The following is a 17,718-nucleotide window of genomic DNA, read 5'->3' on the forward strand; positions in this document are numbered from 1 at the left end:
ACATTGTACAGTGCTGTGCTTAAAACAGAAGTATACTAAAAGATGTAACGTTTCGTATTCAGCCGATAATGTGGAGAAATTAAAAAAAAAAAAGCACTGTTGAATCTGAATCTAATGTTATGCATTCTGTCGCACACACACATACATTCTAAAATACAGCTTGATATTATCTACAAATTAAAAAAAAGGTCAGGCATTGGTCTTCTTCCAGTTTTAATAGTATTACCGTTGAAAAATAAAATGGCCCTATTTTGTACAATCGTGGAGTGCGCCAGCCAAGAATCGATTTCACGTGCATTTTGCAATAACCACTTTGTCTGCTGCAAAAAAAAATGTTTACATCTAAACTCCTCTCACCAAAAGCTAAGATCCATAATTTTTAAACCATATTGCAAGTGTCCGCTTGAAACAGCAATTGAATTGTGCGCATCGAACTCATGATGAACAGATTATCCTAAGTTTTAAAATCGATCAGGTCAAACATCTTATTTTATTCAACTTTATACAAGATTATTAATTTTAAAAAAATTCAAAATGTTATTATCAGTTTAGTGAATAACTTATGGATACATAGTATAAATGAGCAATACGTAGTAAAGATGAAAACAATGCATTCTCTTCTTTGATAACCAGCACGTAAAGAGAAAACTTGTATCGGAAATCATATCACCTCTAATGGATAATACATACAGAAAATCGGAGAAAAGGGATGAAATTGTCTCAAAATTAATATAGCATTTTGTTCATATTGTATAATGTATAATTTCATTTCAGATTAGTACAGTGCAATATTCATTATCATTTACAAGTGTGACAACTAAATAAATCTTATTGATAATTTTTCTTTAAAAAGTAGGAAACCTTTCCTCACGGAAAATACATTATTAATTAAATACGTATTTATTAAAAATGGAATCAAAATGTTATATTTTTTCAATAAGTAACATAATGCTTTTCCTGAAAAGTGTTCCATGCCGAATATGTAGAGATCGAAGAACACAAGATTACAAAACACAAGATTACAGATAAGTTACTAAACATATTGGGTAATAGCAAAGTTATCATACAGAACGAAACTGGAAACATGACAATTGTTTTTCTTATTCCATGTATTCGACATCGAACTAGATCATCAGCCAATACATGTAGTTGTTGTAGAATAACGATGAATACGACAGGTTACATAATATAACAAACTTAGGTATAGTGGATATCATCGTCATGGATATCGGACTACACATTTTGAACTGTTATCGTGGACACAGAGTGATTTAAGTTCACATAACTTTTCCAATTACAACTAATGTGTATGGCATGAGTGACGCACCCATACTACATTCTTCAAGGTTTCGCATTTGTGGGCTTCATAGAAGAAAAGCTTGAATTGTTCCTCAGAGGTGGCATTGTGGCGTATCACCTTAGATATACGGTCAAGGACTTTGATGAGTTTCGTTTTGGCCAAGACGAATATTTCGTCCTGTCTTTGAAATAATTGAGCTTTGACAAGTAATAAAATTTCCAGTCACATAAACCAGATTGCATCCTAAAGCAGTTTTGCATGATGGCTGCAAATCTTCCGCCAGATCATTAATATTTGGGTACAGCTATATATTATAATTCCTCTATGGAGTATTATGAACCATTCATGTCGAAGCTATGATAAAAACATTACAATATGCATTCGTCTTGTCTCTGATTATAAAGCACTAACAAACAATGCCACCTCTGAGGAACAATTCAAACTATATCATGCTTATGTGTTTTGGCCAATCCCGTCCCTATAAATAATTTAAGTGACACAGGGGCTTCTGAGAGTCTTTATTATCAGGTACTTCTTCTAATGAGTGTTCTTATTCAGGGAGAAAAGTGCGGCTTTGTTAATATTCACTCTATTGTGTAAATTTGTCATCAGACTTAGTCTTCGGACCCGTGACAGTCGGAACAGTGTTTTACCCGTTGAGGGCATTTGTTTATCACTTGGCAACGACCCAGCTAGACAAAAGGTTGTGGTTAATTCACTTGTAATTGACAAGACTTGTTTGGATCAGAAAGTCGATCCAACTGAAAAAGAATTCTCTGTTTTATACCCAGCTTGTGCAGTTACCAGAGAAGAAAGCTTTTGAGAATGATATTGATAAGGAAAGTATTTCTTTATCTGACACATGTATTGATAAGGCTTTTGATGAGGTCACTTTCACTCCTTGTTTGGATCAATCAAAAGGTATTGATCCCAGTTAAACTACTCATTTTCTTTTCTAAAAAGGGTGACAAACGACAATCACGGGTCATCGAATACGAAAAAGATCATAAGATCTTTTTGTTTCAAATGGCCATTAGTGAAACTGAAGCCACTGAAGTTCATGTCTGTTATTTCATTAAAAATGGAAGTCTTATTAGAAAATGGATACCTGCAAATGGAACACATAAGCATGATATAGCTTGAATTGTTCCTCAGAGGTGGCATTGTTTGTTAGTGCTTTATAATCAGAGACAAGACGAATGCATATTGTAATGTTTTGTATTGAACTGTAGTTCCGAAATTTTACAGACAGGAAATACTTTGTCTGGCCCATGAAACTCATTTGGCTGGTCATTTTGGGATTAATAAGACTTATCAGAATATCTTGACTCACTTTTATTGGCCAAAAATCAAAAATGATGTTTGTAAATACTGTTGATATTGTCATACTTATTAAATGGTAGGAAAATACAATCAGAAGATATTTATGGCTCCTATTCATGCACTGTAAGTTGCACAACTGATTCCACTGGGAGTTGATGTCTGGGGTCTAAGAAAGGGAATGTATTTGATACATTCACTAACAAATATGGCACTTGATGATATTCTGTCTTTTGCCTAATTCGATGGCATCGACGACATGCATTAGTCCACAACTACAAATTTAAACGACGTTTGGAGCGATGCTCAAAGAAAGGCAACTTAAGATAATATATGGCTCGTGTATTCTGTATTGATACTGTGATTGTATCCTACGATTATTTTGAATATTATCTGCCATGAAAATACAAATTAACAGGTCACAAACATTTAAGAAAACTAAAACTGCTTTAGCTGACAACTGATATCGTAATATATTGTTGGATATATGATCCAACGACTGAAATGAGCTAATGCAGCTATAAATTCGATACAGTACACATAAATCCCTCTTGGCTTGCTTCACATCCCGACCCAGTTAGGTCACGCATTTAAAATGAAATAATCCGATAGGCGAATGAAAAGCATTCTAGACGAGATGAAAATGTTGACAAAATATATGCACACTTGTACAGAAAACAAAGTCGAAAATAATATTTATTAAGGCACGCTGAAACAAGTCCACAAGTAACGACAAGGCACCAAACATGTATGCACTAGTAATGTTTGAAAGTTTAACTCTGCATTAGTCTAATGTCGTTATTTGTCCGTAAACAATTTTATTGTTAGTATTCTTGAGGCTTCAATTTGTATCAGATTATGAGCAATATTTATTTATAAGCTTTTATTGCAAAGTCATCAAAGACGAACAATAAACGACTAATAAATATGCACAATCACTAGACTTTATATAGTCTGACTGGCAAGGCATCCTTTCTCTCCTTAGGTTGTATTTCAAACATGATTGCAATTTTATTAGTGTGGCTCATTTGACAAACTCTGTAATCTCCGTCATTATCAGTTGTATCAGTTGTCTATACATATAATCTTGAGCTTTAAGGACCAAATTGTCGAGGACACTTAAGAGACGCTTTAGCATGAAAATACACGACTTTTATTAACCCTTTGGTCGTAAACGTGCGCTATAACGAGCTACTAAACACGCACACTTGAGATGGCCTCTTCCAGGGAAACTAACAAAGTTTGATTATTTCTTTCATTCGTCTTCGTGTGATTGTATTTACATTTTAGGGATAGGAAGGTAACAGGAAATATTAAGACAATAGAGAAGTGTGCTTTCGAGAGCAAGATGTTTAAAGTACATGTGTTAATGTGTGTGCAAATTATAGACCAAATTCAATAATCTTCGGAACCATGGAGACAAAGGAAAAGCTGTTCAGTAATGAAGATGCTGTATAAGCAGAAACGGATAGCCATAATTATGAAGACTTTTTTTAAAAAAATCTGAATGTATTAAACATTAAAAGCATCATCCTTGATTCATCCTGCAATCAGATCAGAAGTGTTTGAAAAAGCGATAATAAACAATGAAAGCACATTTTCTCATTACCTTCAATAGGTGGAATGTAGGAAAATATTGTGGGAAAACCCGCCAAGCAAGCAAGTCAAACTTTAATTCTCTGGCAACTTGATCAGTAGACGCCCGGATAAAATAATTTAATTAGTATCATAATGTATATTTTATGAAAAATTACTTGGTTGGAGTAAGATGTTGAATTTGTTACCTTATCGAGACTAAAAATGTGTGTGTGGTTTGTATTTTAGAAGTAGAGTTACTAATTGTTCAGTCATATAATAATAATAATAATAATAATAATAATAATAATAATAATAATAATAATAACAATAATAATAATGACTTTGTATAGCGCCTAATTTTTGGAAGCTCTAAGCGCTTTACAACATTAGATAATACATACAAGATTTAAAAAAAAACATAATGATATGATTACTAACACAAACACCATAAAATTAGAAAACATAGGAAAAACATGCGGAGAATATTTAAGGTAGCAAACATTATTAGGTCTTTAAGTTTAATCTTGCAGTCGAAATAAGTGTTTTGAGAGCACTATTGAATGTGATCACTGTGTCTTTGTGTCTAAGTTCATTGGGCAATTCATTCCACGTTGCTGGGCCCTGGTATGCAAAAGAACGCTGTCCATATGACTTTGTTTTCATAGCGGGAATAACGAGTATACGATTGTCAGAAGAGGAGCGTAAGTATCTTGCTGGTGTGTACACATGGGTGAGGTCGCATAGGTATGTTGGACTAGAGTCCGTCAGTGAAAAGAAGCACAGAGAACAATTTTGTGTTTGATTCTGGATCGAATGGATAGCCAGTGTAGGGTACAGAGCAGCGGGGAGGTGTGCTGTGATCGTGGTACTCTAAGTATGATCCGAGCAGCTGTGTTTTGAACTTTTTGAAATTTTTGAAATAGATATTGTGATGAACCAGACAGAACTGAGTTACAATAATCCAGTCTTGAAAGTACTAATGAACACACAAGTGTTTTAGTGGCATCAACTGAAGGATATTTGCGAATGGAGCTGATGCGTCTCAGCTCAAGATATGCAGCCTTGCATATGTTCATGACATGTTGGTGCAATGTGAGAGTACTGTCCAGAGTAACACCTAGGTTTCGTACTGATTGTGTGAATTTAATGTTGGTGTTGCTGATATTTATTGTTTGAGGTAAAGGATGTGAATGAGAACGTCTTTGTGTTGTAATCAGAATGGCCTCAGTTTTATCATCATTCATCTGCAGCTCGTTACATGTCATTCATGATTTCATATCAGAAATGCACCTCTCTACACCTTGGATGGTAGCATCAACTTCAGTTGGGTGGCTAGATTTTTATATTTGGGTGTCATCAGCGTACAATTGGTGAGATACTGGATGATGATCTATGACACTTGAGAGCGGAAGAGTGTATAGAATGAAGATAACAGTTCCCTTGTGGAACACCACAACATGGATCAACTGTGCATGGGGTGTATTCCATTTGCAGACACAATTTGTGTCCTGTTGACCAAGTAGGACTTGAACCACGGTAAGGATGTTATCATGAATGCCAAATACATGCTGAAGACCGTGAAGTAAAATATCATGGTCTATTGTGTCAAATATTGCAGAAGTGTTCTCCATGGTATAGCAGTGTTGGGGACCAGCTTCGCACTGCTAAAAATCAAGGAGGGTGAGAACTGTAATCTTTCTGCTATCCAAAGCAGAGAGAATGTCATTAACTACTTTTAGAAGAGTAGTTTCAGTACTGTGGCAAGGGAGATATGCAGATTGTACATTGCTAAGAAGACTATTTTGAATTCAGATGAGAACCAAGCTGGGATAGAACAACCTTTTCTAAGATTTTTGATATGAATGGGAGATTAGAATCTGGGCGATAGTTCTTTAAATCGTTATGGTCTAGTGTTGGTTTCTTCAGCAGAGGCTTTACAATGGCAGTTTTGAAAAATGATGGGAATTCCCCTGATGTGAGAGAGGTATTAATAACATCAGTAACATCTAAGCACTAAAGCCCCAGTGATGTTGGAATTGGATCAAGTTCACATGACTTAGGTGCACTCGTCATCAGGATTGTACGTACGAAATCCATAGAGACAGGTTCACATGCTGTTAATGGTTGCCGCTCAAATTCTGTATCGCAACTGTATGGTGACGACGAGTTAATTGAAATTGTGGTGTAAAGCTTATCTCTAATGGTTTGTACTTTGTCACGGAAGAAATTTGCAAAGAGAGAAGGTATTTGGAAGTGGTGTAGATTTGTTCCTCTGCCATTAGCTTCTTAGTAATCTCGATGAGCTCTTTGCAGTTGGAACTTTCCATGATCTTAGTAGTGTAGTGGGCTGATTTCGCTGCATGGACTATATTTGTGACATTCTTCTCTTTTAGCAGTGCGAAGCTGGTCCCCAACACTGCTATACCATGGAGAACACTTCTGAATTGATACTCTGCACTTGGTAGCTGGGACATATTTGTCGAGCAATGAACGCAGACAGTTATCGAGTTGTTCTGCGGTAGGAGGTAAGCAAGTTGTGAGGTTAGCTTGGATGTCGTGCATTAGTTTGGTTCTATTTATCATACAGAGATTTCTCTTAGTAGCAGATAAAGGTGACTGATACGTCAAGATGGCATATAATGCAGAGGTGATGTGATGAAAAGTTCATAGGATACCAGGGAGGACCGTAGAATGTTATCATCAGGTCTATGAAGAATCCAGTCTAAAATGTGACCATGTTTATGGGTGGGTTGGTTAACTGGGTCGGTTGGTTAACTGACTGTTTGAGATTGAAGCCATTAATGGAATCTATGAGTTTTGATGTGTTTGGATTCCCGGAACAGTCAAAGTGAAAATTGAAATCTCCAAGAATAATCAGGTTGCCACCTATAGAATTTCCATACTCCAGAAGATTCGGAAACTGCTCCAAAAAGTGAGATTCAGTCATCTTGTTTTTTCTACTAGGAGGAGGGCAGTATAGGCAGAAAATATGGACTGACCTTTGCTCCAGTGTGAGTGTGGTTTGGACTAGTTCCAACAATGTGTGGTCGAAATTGAATGTTGTGGTGTGGTTAAGACGTTTGATCATGGAGTTCTTTGTGATGATAGCAATTCCACTTACGCATGAGTTACGTGGAAACGACTTGATGGAGTAACCAGTGGGTGTTAGATCCGCACACTTGGGCTCATTGCCTGATGTTTTTAGCCATGTTTCTGTCAGGAAAAAGACGTCAATATTCTGGTCGTTGATAAAATTAACTATTCTGTGCGCTTTTGCGGTGGTCCTACTGATTGGGCATTGAACAATGCAATTCGCAGAGGTATCTCTCGGATAGTTGACACGAAGGTTGACGAATTAATAGGGATTTTAATTAGGTTATCTAAATTAACAGTCGAATTTTTAAATTGTCGAGCCGAAAAGGGCATAAGGGAGATAACTGGAATACTTCTTCCTGTTCTACGCCGGCCAACTTTGAAACAACTTTTCTCTTTTCGCTTCTTTTTACATTTAGGTAATGATGGATGCAGTCCCAGTTCGTTTAGTCTAGAGCACAATGTAGTGTGGAGAGCCAAGGAGTGGTCATTTAAAGCAATTAATGAGGGTCCATCATAGCATAAACGGGTTGACTGGTGAGTATCACGTGATGGCGGTTTGTTCAAATGGAAGTTGTAGTAGTGGAGCAAGACAGCTGAGAAAAAGTCTAATTGTTCTCGTTTCCAAAACAAGGAGATGAAGAAACACATACGAACTGAACAGCCAATACATAATGAACACAGAAACGCAGACGAAGACAGCCACCGAGTACAAATATCATGAAAACGGCACAAAAAAACGGAACAGCTGCATCAAGCCGGTTAAGCAATAGCGGCCATCTTTGTGATATCACTAATATGTATACAGCATGACAGTTTATCGTGTTATCTAGCATTGGGGCATCATGCCACAGACATGTATTATGTCCCACCCAGTCACATTATCCTGACACCAGACCAACCAGTCCTAACACTAGCTTCTTAACGCTGAGCATCTTGCAGGGCAGCTGCTAGTACCGTCTCTGCTAGTACCGTATCTGGTATGACTCGGCCGCAATTCCAACTCACGACCTCCGGCGCCGAGGAGGACGCTCTAACCACAATGCCACCGGAGATGTCCCCGAGAGAAATAAGTCACTATATATAATGGGCAGTTCTATAGATCTATGGTTAAAATAATGCGATGATAGCACGTCATCACTGGGTGGATGTCTTTATCGATGAATTCGACAGCCAGGGTGGAAGGCCTCCAAAATGAGCTTCATGACCAGGGCGTCGCAAATAATATCGGTGGACTTCGGCTGTGATCATCCAGTCAGGAGTGGAATGAACTCCTCCAGGCTGTATCTTGCCCTTAACACACCACGTGAAGACATCTAGCATATCGGATCGGTCACAACCCGGGTCAGCAGTGACCTCACCTGCCGCTGCACACCAGGACGAAAGTGACAAGCATGGTGCACCCACTGTCAAATTCAATGGAGAGACAACATCATTATCGGTACATGGAACGTTTGAACAGTGAGAGATATGGAAAATTAGAAAAGACTTAGACATGAGTTAGAAAAGGCACTACTGTATCATTATTGGTCTCTGCTACGTGGCTAGATTAAAACTTTGGCGAAATAAGAACAGAAGAAGGACATAAGCTTCGCTTCAGCCGATGAGGGACAAACACAATCATGGCGTTGTATTTCTTGTGAACAGCATAATGTGTTGCTGCCCAGTCTCAAACAGACTTATTACCATCCGTCCGAGGGCGGCTCCCTTTTAATATCACAATTATATTGTGTACCGACGCCTAACTATGATGAAAGCGAACTTTAGAATGTTATAATCAACTGCAAGATGTCATTGACAAATCGCCCCCCAAAAAAAGATTCGGTTTGTACAAGGAGACTGGAATGCAAAGGTAGGAGTTGATTCACAGACAAACTGGCAAAGGATTTGTGGACCCTTCTGCAATGTAGAGACAAATGAAAGTGGACTCAGGCTTTTGGACATTGCCGCCTACAACAATCTTGTGCTAACCATCACGTTCGGCCCTCACAAAGGATATTGAAGATGGGCCTGGCACGGTCCAAACGGACAATATCACAACCAGACCGACTCCATCTTGGTGACAAGACGATTCAGCACGGGACTGAATATCGCAATAACGCAACGTTTCCCATGAGCAGATATTGGAATTGATCATGATATATTAAAAGTGATCAAAACGCCGTACCAACCAAGAATAACCAATAAGTACGAGAAAAGCACAGGAGTCTAGATAGAAAGACAATGCTTTGAAATCCAAGACAGTCAAAGCAGAAACGTTAGCACGATGGATACCAGCTGGTGAAAGATCTCACATATCTTAAACAAGTACCACCATCCAAGACAAGTCAGGAAAATGGCCCACAGAAGATCAAGAGATCCTCAAACAATTGGCAGAATACTGCTCACAATTTTACAATTATAAAACCCAAGGAGACCCAACAGTATTAAAGCACCTTCCAGCAAAATAAATTGATGACAACACCATTCTTCGTGAGCAAGGAGAAACTGCAGTTAGGTCAGTAAAGACAGAAAATTCAGCTGGCGTTGACAACATGCCAGCAGAACTCATTCAAATAGGAAGAGAAAAGATAGTCACTGTCCTAAAAACAATCTGCAACAAGTTATTGCAGACAGTAGAATGACCCAAAACATGTACTCAACCTTTGGTCATCGTGCTCCCCAAGAAAGGAAACCTGCAGTTATTTCAAAACCACAACACCGTCAGTCTGATCAGCCGCCCAAGCGAAGTCATGCTGAAGACGAAAGACTCAAGCAGAGACTTTTTTGCTGAAGAGCAAGCAGGTTTTCGAGAAATAAGGAGCATAAAGAAACAAATATTCAATATCAGACTCCTTTGAGAGAAACACTTTTAGCATCAGCAAAATCTGTACCATGCCATCAAAGCTTTCAAGAAGGTCGAACAACAGTTGGAAGTCAAACAGGGTTGCATACTGCCACATACACTCCTCAGCAATGTTTTGGAAAGGATCGGAGGAAGAACAACCACCAAACTTCGCTTTACAGATGATAGTGATGGATTAACAGGAGATAAAAAAGAAGTACTTTCTGACTTGGGTGACAAACAACACCAATGGTACCAGTGCAGAAATAAAAGTACTTAGACAGAAGCTGGAAACAGTCACAAGTTTCAGGTACTTGTGAGCTATTATGAAAGATGAGGACTCAAAACTAGAATTACTTAGCAGGATTGCCCGGACAACAGCAGCAATAACAAGCTTGAGGCCAATATGGAAGGATACAAACATTGCTATTGCTTCCATTGACACTCACATCAGATCTACAGAACAGGATTCATTGAAATGAGATGCTTCCGCAAGATCTTCGGAATCGCATACATTGACCATGTATCTAACGCTCAGATAGGCAGAAAATAAAAAAAATAAAAAATCTCGCGCCAAATTAGTAAGGTATCGATTTATATTGAACAAAATCACGGCCATTTTTACAAAGGCGTATATAAGGAAATGTTTGTTTGGCTGAATGACATAAGTGCATAATGTGGTGTATTGAATGCATAGTTTTGGCTATAAAATATAATTAAATTTTGCTAGTACACTTTGGAGTGCGATAATCACTAGTATTAAGCAGAAGTGAATGCCTCAGGACTACCTTCTTTCTTACAATTTACTACTGTTTGCATAATATTCAGGAATACAATATTCCTTAAGAAAATTATATTAGATATATATACCGGAAATGTTGTTATCCACGTTTTCTAACATGAGACATTACAGAAAATTCTCAGATAGTATTGACAGATTGTGTTATGTAAGAGCTATATTCAATTCATGTAGGATGAATCTCTCAATAATAATATTTGGCGAATTCAACCGCATTTTCTAAAGAAAATGCTAGGCACCACAAACTGCACGTTCCTTGGTGAATACATAATGATACACATTTCCTGAAACAACGTAGATGTTACGTATTTTATACTACGGGATTAGTTAGATCTAGACTGGGGATAAACTATAGTTTTCTTAATACATAATATTTCCTTAGGTGCGATCACTTCTAAATATTATGCGAATTTGTTTCAATAAAAAAAACGAAATTCGAAATTGCTTTGTCTATTTGTCTTAACCAAAACATCAGGAAATAGTACTACTATGGCTACTGATACAACTGCTACGACAACTACCACTATTATAACTCAAAGTGCATTAGAAAATGCTACTTCTACTACAGTTGCTAAATTCCTAAATCATGCACTCATGCTACCATTACTGCAGCGACTACTACTGCTGCAACAATCAATATTAATAATACTAATATTACTATAAGCAAACACATAAAATATTGCACGTTATATTTATTCATGTGTTCAGAAATATATTCCAGGTTTTCTCTTTGGAATATTCATATCTTGTTTACACTCTGTTAGGAGATTAGATCATGTTCAATATAGTGGCATTTTGCAACACCAGATTAAATAATAAGTTCAAAATATATATATACACAATATTAAATTTTATAATTGTCTTTACTTTATATAATTTATGTTTGATTTTTTTCAGACGTAATGTCTTTATTATCAGAATATAATGGTAAAATACGACATTTTACGTTTTCTTTGTTTATTGTATCACCCAATGAGTACTGATTTTTATTTTCAAATACACGAAATATTGCATTAAATTCAGTCCAATTCATTTGTAATTAGTAGCACTTGAATAATAATAATAATAATAATAATACTAACAAAAATAATAATAATAATAATAAACCAGCATTAAAGGTACTACTACTACTATTGGTACTACTGCTACTACTGTTACTGATAATAATATTATCTAAGAAGATAGTTAATAGTCTTGCAGTGGAACCACTATATAGGTGATCAGCAAAATCTCCAGGATTAGTGAATACATAAAACAGACGTACACTGCACCAAAAATGTGCACCAAATACACAGCTCATTAAAATATTTGTAGAGTTATAATTTTGCAGAAGACTAAATATTAAGTGCTGGCTTATAATCGTTTCCATTTAACTGTACTAGTTCAAGCCAACTATTTTCATAGTACTGTAGCGTCATATGCGGTAGTTAGTTTTATACTCAATATTTATAACATCATATGCCGTATTTCCACTATGATGCTGATAAAAGTAATTGATATATTTCCTGAAATCCTTGATCCCAAATCAGATTAAGATACAAAAAAATGAATAGGTTTCCCGAAATCTTTGATTCCCAAACATGTATGTATATTTCAATTTTTTTAAATAAAAAAATCCAATGCAAACAAATGCCGATAATTCAGCGCAACTAGTTTCGCATTTTATGTATGTATCTTCAGGCACAACATCTTTTGAAATAAATAGATGACGTCTTTATATTTTAAAATAACAATCCATGGTCACATTCTATCAAAATAACAGTAGTAACGGGAGAGTTATTATCACTTCCAAACGAGCAATAGAAACAACAGAAGTCGGACTTAGGCGCACATATAAATTTAGCCAGTTAAAGCTGATGTTGTAAAGTCTATAAATGTGTCAAAACAAACACCTTCACGTCCTTTTCTGGGTCTTTAGTATCTGTTAGAAAAGAAACACTACTCAGTGATTGCCAAATTATGTTAAACCATACATTCATTTCCCCAACGGTCGATGGTTTGTGTGTTTGAGTGTGTTTAAGTAACGTATCCATAATATGAGAAAATAAGACAGATGGACACATAAGTTTCCTTGGAATAGTTTCCTTTGAATCACAATGCAAATGTCATAACACATCACCAAATTCCATTTTGTCTTTCTTATAATGTCTGTCTCTACCTTTCATTCTCTTCGCATGCATTTTATTCCCTCTTCATTCTCTTTCTGTTACCTTAACGTCTTGTGTCTAAGACGGGTTTGTATCTTTCTGTTTCTAATTTTGAAGAGTTCTCAACTTCTCGCTTCTTGTGCTTCTTTTTAATAAGCCTTTCAGAAGACCAGTGTCCTGTAACCTGACAATGATAATACATATTTCTACCTTTGTTCAATTTTCTCTTGTTCTTTCTTTTCATTCAGATGTCGCATCTATTGTGACATTTGCTTCCAGAGCCCGATGTCAGATCTCGCATCAATCGTGACTTTTATTTCCAGACGAATTGTCCGTATTCTTATTTTAAGTATTCTTCGAATAACTATCTGTAAATCTCTAACCAGAGGATCGACTTAATTTCACTCTTCCATATTTTCCTTCTTCACAGTCGGAACGCAGATTTAATGTATCTGAGGCAACAGAAAGAGAATTTCACCAGCCAAAATTCCTAAAACTTGTATTAATCTATCCACACTCACGGTAGTCAGTTGTCAGCAGTATCAAACAGCAATGACTACCAAAGCAACATCAACCGGTAATGAAATTGGACTTAGCTTGAGACATTTATAGCTAATAATACCAAGTCAATAAGTATATAAAGTGTGTTTTTCATGCATAGAAGATGTGAGTGCGTGCGTATAAATTAGTCAAATATAATGTTGTAATCAAATTAAAATGATCTCCATAGTCCAGCGAGATCGTGGACGTAGATGCCAAGTGGTGACATAGACGACGACTTTCCTTGTTTTTGTCCCACGTGCTAACTAAATGTTTAACGCAAGAACATGCCAGCGATGTCGACGATGTGGTGCGTGAAATGAATCAACGTACACTACCTCCTCGGCCACAAGACAAAGAGAATCCTGATCCAGCAAAGATAAAGTCGCTCAGAAACTCCAGAAAATTATTATCATATTTGATAGAGATGCAAAACCTGACCTGACCTGCAGCTAAATTTGACCTGCATCAAATGTGCACCAATGCTTACACCTACAAGATGAAATTTGCAAGAGGTCTTATTCATGTCTGAAGTGCCACCCTAGAAAACAGCAGATTTAATTACAGACTTGTGTGAATCCATCTTAGTTACAACAAAATTGCAGTGCCAAGCTAAAGAGGCCAACCCGGGTTTTTCCTCCACCATTAATACTGGCCGCTATGTGTGCTAAAATATGGCGTTAAACCCTACAACAACAACTAAAGAGGCCAATTGTTTGAGAATCTCCATCCAGTTTAAAGTCTCCAATTTAGTAGACATGCATAAATCACACGGTTCAAAATAATTACATACTTCAACACATTCAACAAACGAGTGACAAGTTTAACATGACCGACGGAACCATTACGCTTTGCATGACCCACGCTTCACCTCCTAGAGAGACTGGGGCACCTCGCAAGACGAGAACTATACCGCATAATAGAAAACATCATTCACGTTTTCAATTTCTCCGTTGATCATGGGGCTTGTGAAACTTTAATACTGGAAGCAATTTTTTCCACTGTCTCTTTCCGATTTTAGACTCCACCGACGATATTGGCGCGAAGAGGAAGGATATGTAGCCTTACAAAGACAGCTACAAGGATGCTACAATCATTGCTCACAATTTCTCTTGATACGACGGAATGTTTCCTTCTGAATCTATTCAAACGATCGCACCGATTATGGTTGGAGCCAGTCTAGTCGAAGTGAAATCGCGACAAATGCATTTTAAAGATTTCATGAATTATTTGGCCATGTGTTTGAAAAAAATGACTAAAATATTTGGAATGACACATGGACAGAAGTTTCTTTCTTTTCTTTTCTTTTTCTATACCTACTTGGTTCCCTCAATCACAATCTGAAATGTTCTTTTTTAGATTTTACCATGGAGGAGTTGTACGAGCAAACATACAGACGACGCCCGAGGTTAGACAGACACAAATACTTCTGAATCCACTAGACAATTTCTTTGTATAAAGAACCAATGCAACGCGCTTGCCATGCGATGAGGACGAATTTCGAAGAAAAGAAATCAAATACATCCATGTTTGTTCTTTGTATCTTTGAATACTTGGATAGTAAAATACAACGTGACCGTCTAGTTTGTAAAGCTTCAGATTAACGCAAATAATAATAATTGCGTCCAAACGAACATACCGCACCAGAGGTCTCAAAGTGGTCGATTTTATCAATCGTCATTTTTCAATAAACCATCTCACAGGGTCTTTGACTGTATGATTCATAGCTACATTGTTTGCATGCTTTGTAGCACTCTTGAAAGTGAAGACTTATACCAGATTGAATCAATACGTTTAAACACAACCTGGTTTGACACCTACGATAACACCCCTTAACGATGGGTGTAACATCAGTTAAAGAAATTAATATTTCCTTCAGATTTCTCTGTCGGATATCGTTTGTCTGTCGATTTCACTATTCGCTCAAAGAACAAAGAAAACAAAGGTATTTCTATGAATGACTAGTTTAGAATTCGGAATTTACCAATTCTGCTAACTGCACGCATTTGCAGAGAGTTTGTCAAGATACAAGTGAAACATCATTTGAGGAATTTTTCTATAATTGCTATTTCCACAGTAGATGAAAAGTTATTCTTGGCAAATACTATCACAGACAGAAAACAACAACGTGAATATGAAGTTTACCACGCTACGGCTTTTGTCCTCACTGTTGCAATAAATTCAGTGGAAGGAAGTCAATGACAGTGTTGAGTTATTAGAGTATCAAGAACCGTTAACAGAACTGATTCCATCCACGTCTATTCCATTATAGTTTGGACGACGGGTAATTTGCGTTTTAATGACGGCATTTTCGTCGGATTTCGGTTATCGAAGCGTAATAATTCCAAATTTATTTTCGTAAGTAAGATACGTTGTGTTAAAATAGCGATGAGCAAACGTTTTCATGCCCATGTTAAGAATACATTCGTCGATCATTAGTTCCGCTTTATACTTATCAAGATGCGTGTATATGCAGTTGTTTATACCAGCAACTTTTCCATTGGGAAGATGTACATGACAGGAAATTTTCTGGTGTCGATGCATGGAAGCAAGAAGGAGTTAACTTACAAACACTGAGAGGTGAACATGAGATAATGATAAAAGCCGTAGTAGAAAACCCGAAACAGGATCTATTACAAATCCACGAAAGTAATTTCGTACAAATATAAAGGAAATGAGAAGAAAGACAATACCGGAGAAATTAGAGACACTAAATTTGTATAAATATAAGAAGACGACCATAGCTTGCACATACATTTAATGGGACAGACATTAAATCACGAACGGAATAATATATGCCGTATGTGTTTTAAATCTTCGAAAGAAAAATGTTTTCTTGTGTTTTGACACCAATATTAGAAATGTTAGTCTAGCTTCAGATGTATTAAATGTATTTTGCATTTGATAATCTTTTCAGCATTCTCAACGTGTTACTATCGCTGCCTCGTCCTTCAAATCCTCTAGTATCAAACGATAGACAAACATTTAGAAAACGTTGGGAGTCCTTGCATATTCGCAATTTCTTTAAAATGTTGATTTATATATCGAGTGGTTCAAACAAACTAGAGCGTTTCATCGAATACAAATCGCATTTGTCTGATTGTCAAGCGTAAAATACCATGCGTTGTTACAAGGTGAGGTTTGCACTTTCTTTAAATTTCTTTCAATTAAATCGATTTTGTTTACAGAAGTCATTTTTCGTGAAGATTTTGGAATCGTGTTTGACTTCAGTCAAACCACATCGTGTCATCTTCGAGGAGATGTTAGAATAAGACGTAGAAGAATAAACCTTGGTTTAAACGCCACGGACACCATTGTAATGCCAGCACAACAGTTATTTCAAGCACATCCCAAAATCAGTCCCAATGCTCATTATGTGCTATTGTTCAAATATGGAAGAAACAGATCACAGGTACATATGTTAGCCAAACAATTGAACCCTATGACTGATCTATGACATTGCAACACCAATGCTTATTTACGCATCGATTTAGAACCAACAAATTCGCTATTATTTGAGACTACTTTGTACCAATTAGTTACACGTTAAGTGTTAATAATGATGTCCTGTTATTTACATTTCTCCTTTCGCATCATTCGGAAGAAAGGAAGAAAATTTAAAATCATCCTACACTTCTTTTTTTTTTTTTTCTTCTTCAAATGGTAGCCCACACGACCTCCTTTCAATCACATTCTCCTGCCAAATTGTGTCGTAGTCCGTATGCCATCCGTTGCATTGAATGTTCTTGCGCATTTATTATAAGCTGGTTTCAAGTGTTACGACTGTTTACTTTGAGATCACGTCAATTACTTTAAAACATAATCAACATACCCAAACTAACAAACCCATTTTGAAGAAAAAACAAAACAAAAAAAAAGACAATATGCAAACCAAAAATCAATTCATTTTTAACTGATGGATGTAATTGTTTATGAGGTGTCATTATTTTGTCCCCTTATATATAGAATCTTAAAAGAAAAAGCTAAATGAAGAAAAATATGAAAGGTCGCCAAAAAAGGCAACATCCCCACAAACAAAAGAATTGCCGCAGAAAGAAGAAAAGCTCCACGAAGAAAAGGGATAAAACAAATATCTTGACATAAAAGAGACGTGATG

This window comes from Sinohyriopsis cumingii, chromosome 8, assembly GCF_028554795.1.
Source record: "Sinohyriopsis cumingii isolate HCF-2022 chromosome 8, ASM2855479v2, whole genome shotgun sequence".
Taxonomy (NCBI): Eukaryota; Metazoa; Mollusca; class Bivalvia; order Unionida; family Unionidae; genus Sinohyriopsis; species Sinohyriopsis cumingii.